This window comes from Microtus oregoni, unplaced genomic scaffold, assembly GCF_018167655.1.
Source record: "Microtus oregoni isolate MIOR12 unplaced genomic scaffold, Mior012 000050F_016, whole genome shotgun sequence".
NCBI classification, from domain to species: domain Eukaryota; kingdom Metazoa; phylum Chordata; class Mammalia; order Rodentia; family Cricetidae; genus Microtus; species Microtus oregoni.
Window position 1 is genome coordinate 29,046 of NW_024543240.1, and position 7,399 is coordinate 36,444.

At 41.9% G+C, this 7,399-nt stretch overlaps 1 non-coding gene across 1 annotated transcript; it reads left to right on the forward strand.

Annotated features, from left to right (window-relative positions):
- Nucleotides 1-7,327: 7,327 nt before the first annotated feature.
- On the forward strand, nt 7,328-7,399 carry Trnaa-ugc. The gene has a single exon. It is a non-coding gene; the product is annotated as a tRNA-Ala (tRNA).

Consider the following 7,399-nt stretch of genomic DNA (forward strand, 5'->3'; position numbering starts at 1 on the left):
GGTTTACCCAGAGGTTCTAGACTCCACCAAGGAAATCCCATATTCCCCATCCTAAATCTTTCTTATAGGTTTAAATGGGAGCCTTTCTCACCTAGTTTTCTGGAATCTTTCATGTTCCAAGGTTTATTCTTGGAAAAGTTGGGAGAGTCGGGGAAGAGATCCCTGGTGGAGATCAACAGGAACTGGCACAAAGAGGGAGAAACCCAGGAGTCCTCCATCCTACTGCCTGTATATTGGGATGGGACCAAGCTCCAAGACAAGGGATTAGTCTCCTTGAAATTCAGAAAGTGGGGGTTGTGGCTTCAAGAGAAAGATACAAAGGAAGATTCTGTCAAGTCTCTCCACGGAATGGGACGTCCAGGTCTACAACAGGGCTACTTTCACAGTAACTCAGAAGAAGCTCAGGCTCCTTCCTCACATGAGAGCTCTTAACAAAGAGCTTGGACCACCTTCAGACTTAATGAAGCGAGGAACAGAAGTGGGTGTCACTTTCAGACATGGGTTCCCTGAGAACAGAATATCTCATGGCTTTTCATAGGCAGATCCTGCGTCTTCCTTGCTCTCAGAACACGGATTCATACACTCCCATCACTATCCTCTCCAAATCCATACCCTTTTCTAATTCAAGGGACTGATAAATTCACTGGAAAGGAATAGAGACTGAAAGCTATGAACTGTTTTAAACTCTTCTTGGGCAGGACTGTAAGGATGTAGGCCTTACTCTTCTTAGAAATAAGTCTGGATGTTACACAGAGATACCCTGTCTCAAACAACAACAACTACAACAACAAACCCTCACACAAACAAATAAATAAAAACAAAAAGAGAAAGAAAGAAAAGAAAAGAAATAGAACTAGGTCTGGAGTCTCAAGAAAATAATCACAAAGCCATTTTAGCAAGGCAAGAAGTTTGACTTGCGCAGAATGGCACATAGCCGTGCCCAATCAAAGTCAAGAACACTGAGCAGAATCCCATTTGGTTTTTGGTTTGGTTTTTATCTCTACCACAAAAGGGAGCCTGTGCCTTAGCCTGAGGGGTCAGAGCTGGGCCTGACATGCTTATCCACTTGGGTAACTTAAATGGCTTAGCTGGTAAGTGAAGCACAAATTCTGAGAATACCATGCATCGTGGAACACACATTTTGATTTGAAGAAGTGCTGGCCCGGGGGAAATTTCAATTTTTTTCAAGTGGATTCTCTATTATTAAAAAAAAAAAAGACTTTGTCTTATTTAACCCTTTAATAAAGACAATTTGCCTTATTCACATTTCCCACAATCCCACCAAGCTGTGGTTCCAGTTGCAGAAATGATTGTACTACTCAGAGCTGGAAACCTCAGGCTAGGCAATTCTGAGACCTGAGTCCTGAGCTTCTCTTCAAGAAAAAGGAAGCATTTGTGTAACTAACAAGATTTAAGATCCTTACGCATTTTTTATTTATTTATTTATTTATTTATTTATTTATTTTGGTTTTTTTGAGACAGGGTTTCTCTGTGGCTTTGGAGCCTGTTCCTGGAACTAGCTCTGTAGACCAGGCTGGTCTCGAACTCACAGAGATCCGCCTGCCTCTGCCTCCCGAGTGCTGGGATTAAAGGAATGCGCCACCATCGCCCGGCTCGCATTTTTTTATTTTGACGCAGGCTTTCACGCTGCAGCCCAGATATGCCTTGAACTCGTGCAATCTTTCTGCCTCATCCTCCCATAGTCTGATATTACAAACATGAGCCACCACACTTGGTTTAAGGTCAGGGACCATCTTAAATGCAGAATGCCTAGCATACCCAGTCTTTAATGGGGGGTTCAATAAATTCTAGCAAGAAAAATTAACAGAATAATAGTTATAAGAAATCCTTGATATGATATTCAATGTTAACAACTTGGGCCTTTGGTGTTATATATAGTCAGTCATCACAATGTTTCTTAAATTGTTAGCATAATTACTACCATTTTAGAAGTAAGAACACGGAGATTCAGAGAGGTTGAGTAACTTGCTCACAGTCACACTGCTGTGAAGTGGAAGGGCTGAGATTCAAATTCATGAAATCTGGCTTTAAAACCTGCCCTCTTAAGCTTGCTACCATAACCAGAGCAATGCAAAACTAAAATTATACCTCCACTGCTTTAGGTCTCAGTTACTATGTTCATCATATGTGAATAACAATGCTACATGCTTGCACAGCATTATGAGACATAGTAGCTAGCATGTAAGAAAGTATCTGTCACATAGTGGGCATTAATGTCATCTGCCTTTCCTTTCACACCAATCAGAACAGGGAGGAATGAGGGGACGTGGAATGAAGGCATAGTGGTAGAGGAGCGAAACACCAAAGTTTCAGGGTCAGAAGCTTCTGTTCCAGAAACTAGCCACGAACAGCCTGCAGATAGGTGGTCAGCATTGGGAAGACTCGAGTCATGGCCTCAGCCACCATATTCCGGAGTCTAAGGTCGGGGAGGTCCATAGGTAATGACCAGGACTGTTGAGTCAAATCAGAGGATCCAACCCTTTATTCAATTTCTATATCGCTTGGAGCTGATCATCTGACTCTGGATACAATTCCTATAGCTGAGGGGGTGGGTGCCTTGCCTGGTGTCCATGAGCTTTCTTTAGCTGACTACGTATGACTCCCGGTCTCAGAGATGGACTTCAGCTCCTTTCAAGGAAGGATTTCCCAATAGAAGGGAAGGAGTCTGAATCTGATGGTGAGCTCTCCATTTTTTTTTTTTTTAAAGTGTGTTCAGGTACTGTTAAACACAGGCAGAGGCCCACTGCCCCGGCAACCTCCTAAATCCACCGCAGCTATTTATTCAGGATCCATTGGCTGAGGCAGAGTGGAGGGCAGTGGAAAGCACGGAGTATTGTCCTAGTCTCCAGAAAGGGCAGGAAAGGTTTGGAAGGGAAAGCCTCACTACAGGCCTAAGTCTGCATGGTACCAAGAGGAGGTATGTCTCCCATGTTCTGGAAATGATGCAGACTTGAATGTTGACGTCAGAGACCTAGTTACAGACAATTGAGAAGGGGATTAGCAGCACATTGCTCTGTTGAGGTTAGGTAGAGGAGAAAGAACACCAAGAGAAAGGTGCCACTCCTGCCACAGAAAACTCGGTGGAGAAGGGGCATTTAATCCAAGCAGATCTATAACAAGTGCGGCCAAGAGGAGTTGGTAGCATGGAAGACAGCACCTGGCATACAACAGGCACTTAGTAAGACTAAAGACTTAGCAGGGACTCCCCTCCCCAGTCTAAGGAGCGCAAATGGAGGGCCTCACAAAAGAACCATGGGGCAGAGTCCAGGAGCAGATACAACATGGCCCATATCTAGCGTGAGCAGACAGATCGGGGTAGAAGAATAACCTACTCATAAACAAAAGCATAGCCTGCTGAAAAGGGCACTGAGAGCCAAGATTAGAAGGCAGAGTCCCAGTATACAGATGGGCCAACTGAGTTCAGCTAATGGAAAAGGACTGGCCCTGGAAATCTCTGCACATGAAGCTAGAGGAAAATGTAGGCCTGGCTACAATGGAGCTAAAATCAAGAGTGAATACACTCAAAATATGCACCAACAACCCAGATAACCTCTTAGTCCCAAAGGGTTCCCAGGCTGTTTGGTATGGTAAATTGACTCTAGCTGGAAGCCTGACTCTTCCCATTGTCTCCCTCTCCACACCCCTTCTCTCTCTTTCTCCCTCTCTTCCCCCTTCTCCTCTTTCCCCTCCTTTGCTATCTTCCCAGAACCCTGCCCTGCTAATGGGAGGAAAGCATCAAAAGTAAATGCCTTATTACAAAGCAGCCTCTGTTCATTGCCTTGGCTGTTGTTAGAGGGGCGGGAAAGGTTCTGCCTCTGTGCATGCTTGTATGGGCTCAGGAGGGTATGTATGAGGCAAAGTTTGGGACTCAGCTACACATATCTGTCTTCTCTTTGTCTCTTCACATTCAGCATGAAACCTAGAAATTAGAAGTGCACAGTGAGATGCACCATGTTCACCAGCACTGTCAGATAAATAGCAACCATATTTTCAGGTATGATATATTCCACATGTTGCATGAGATATAGATATATATTTATATGCACTTTATCATTTGGCACAGAAACTTAAATAAGTTTCCTCTAATTTGAAGTCCTACAATGATCTTCTCTTTTTAAAACTTTTCTCCACCCCACTTATTGAAAACAGATTCTTTTCAAGTTCACTATAATCTGAATACAATTTCTCCTGACTCCCTTTCTCTACTCCTCCCAGCTCTACCCAGTCTCTTTCATCCAGGTCCACTTCCTTTCTGTCTCTCATTTAAAAAAAAAGGCTTCTAAGATATAGCAACAAACCACAACAAAATAAAATATAATAAAACAAAAATAAAGAATAATGTTTATCATTGTATCTTGCATTCTATTTTCTCCACGTGCTAAGTGCTGAGATTGTAGGCATGAACCACCAGTCTTGGCTAAGAGGATTTGGGGGGTGGGTTCTGTTGTTTTTTAAATTCATCAATTTGTTTTTTAAATTTCATTTTACATTCCAACCACAGTTCTCCCTCTGCTCACACTCCCCATGCATCCCCACAGCAGCCCACACCTTCTCTACTCCTCCCGAGGGGTAAGGGCACATTAATTTGGGGCAGTACCAAGTCCCTCTTTCCTGCATTAAGGATAGCATCACATCTCAACACAGAGAATGGGCACCAACAAACAAGGCTGAGCACCAAGGATAGATCCTGATCCCACTGCTGGGGGCCCCCTCAGATAGTCCAAACTTCACAACTATCTCTCCACATACAGAAGGCCCATCTGAGTCCATCAATTACTGGAGAAGCCTCTATAATGATAGTTGGGGTAGTCACCAATCTGATAATAGGGGAAGGCTGGTTCAGGAACCCTTTCCACTACTGCTAGGAATCTTAGCTGGGATCATCCTTGTGGATTCTTGGGAATTTCCCTAGCACCAGGTTTCTCCCTAAAACCATAGTGACTCTCTCTATCAAGTTCCCTCTTACATTGCTTTCCCACTCCATTCTCTATGACCATCCTGTTCCCTCATGTTCTCCTTCACCATTGCCTCTCCTTCACCACGGCCTCACCCCCAGTTTACCCAGGGGATTTCATCTAATTCCCCTTCCCAGGGCGATCCATGCATCCCTCCTTGGGGCTTCCTTGTTACCTAGCTTCTCTGGAGCTCTGGATGGCAGCCTGGTTACCCTTTGCTTTACATCTAATATACACTTAGAAGTGAGTACATACTATGTTTGTCTTTCTGAGTCTGGGTTACCTCACTCAGAAATTTTTTTCTAGTTCCATCATTTAACCTGCAAATATCATGATGTCTTTTTTCTGAAATAAGAATAATACTCTATTATAGAAGTGTACAGCATTTTCTTTATCCATTATTATATTGTGAGACATCTAGGTTGTTTCTAATTTTGGGCTATTGGGAATAGAGTGGAAATGAACATGGAATAGCTAGTGACCTTCTGGTAGGTTGAAGTGTCCTTGGGGTATATGCCCCAAGTGCTATATGTGGAATATGAGGTAGTTTGAGTCCCATCTGGAGTACAAGTATTGAAGAGATCAGGATACAAGGAATCTATCTAAACACAATAAAAACAATTTACAGCAAGCCAACAACCAGCATCAAATTACACGGAGAGAAACTCAAAGTGATTCCACTAAAATTAGGAAGAATACAAGGATGTCCACTCTCTCCGTATCTTTTCAATATAGTATTAGTTGACCTAGCTAGAGCAATAAGACAACAAAAGGAGATCAAGGGATACAAATTGGAAAGGAAGAAAAGTCAAACTTTCATTATTTGCAGATGATATGATAGTACATATAAGTGACCACAAAAACTCTACCAGAGAACTCCTACAGCAGATAAACACCTTCAGTAATGTGGCAGGATACAAGATCAACACAAAACAATCAGTAGCCCTCCTATATAGAAATGATAAAATAAAGAGAAAGAACTCAGAGAAACATCCCTGTTTGCAAGAGCCACAAATATAAATTATCTTGGGGTAGCTATAACTAAACAACTGAAACACCTATATGACAAGAACTTTAAGTCTCTAAAGAAAGAAACTGAAGAAGATATCAGAAAATGGAAAGATCTCCCACGCTCATGGATGCTCTTGCATAGGTAGGACCAACATAATATAAATGGCAATCTTACCAAAAACATTCTAGAGATTCAAAGAAATGCCCATCAAAATCCAAACACAATTGCTCACAGACTAATAGAACAATATTCAACTTCATGTGAAAAAAAATTACAATAGTTAAAACAATCCTGTACAATAAAGGAACTTCCAGAGGCATCACCATCCCTGAATTAAAACTTCACCATAGCGCTGTAGTGATAAAAACAGTTTGGTATTGGCATAAAAGCAGACACATGGACCAATGAATTAAATTAAAGCCCCAGGTATTAATTCCTCTGGGCAATGTGCCTTGCCTTCTCTGAGGAGTAGATGAAGGTTGGGGGGACGGGTAAGAAGAGGGAATGGGCTGAGGAGAGGGAATAGAAACTTGGATGGTATGTAAATGAAAAAAAATGATTGTTTTCTTTTTAAAAATACTCACTTTTCTAACTCATCTGAACATACATGAAATATTTATTTAATGATTTTGTATATTGAGACATATACTAGGTGATGTATGAAAAGAGGACATATTTCAGAAAACCTCTCATTTTTGAAACTTACAAAGCATGCGGTGAGATACATAAACATGCAGAAAGTGACAGCACCTTAGGGTTTTGTGAACCAATAGCTACCGCACATTTAGTTATTGCCGTAAATGGAGTGATGGACAGTATTGGCAACGTTAAGAAACAAAATGAGCAGCCTGACCAAGATTATAAAAACTGCCTTTCAAGCCCGGAAACTAAGGCGTCTTTTAAAAGAGAAAGGAGGTATGCTAGAGAGGGTTTCAGGAAGCTACTCATACTCTCAAACATGACCGCATATCAGCAACATATTATTATTAATTCCCCATGATACTGGCATGTTGAACCACCTGCAGGTAAAGTTGAAGTAAAATTGATGGGACTGAGTAATTCAAAGTATCATTCATTGTTAGCTTACCATGCTTCAAAGAATATAAGGTTTGTTCTTATAATTGTTGTTGTTATTATTTTTATTGTTATTATTTTTCCTTTGATTGAAAATAGATTGTTTTCTCATGCAACAAATGTCCCAAGAATCCTATCAAAGCACTAAACTCAACCTGGAATCCAGTATGCTCAAAGGACCTGATGCAGACCCTTGCAGAGACTCTGTACGTTGGCGCGGTTCCTCTGACTTCACAAGGGCTTTGATGAAGCTGTTACCAGGTGTGGGGATGTAGCTCAGAGGTAGAGCACATGTTTTGCATATATTAGGCCCCGGGTTCGAGCCCCGGCATCTCCA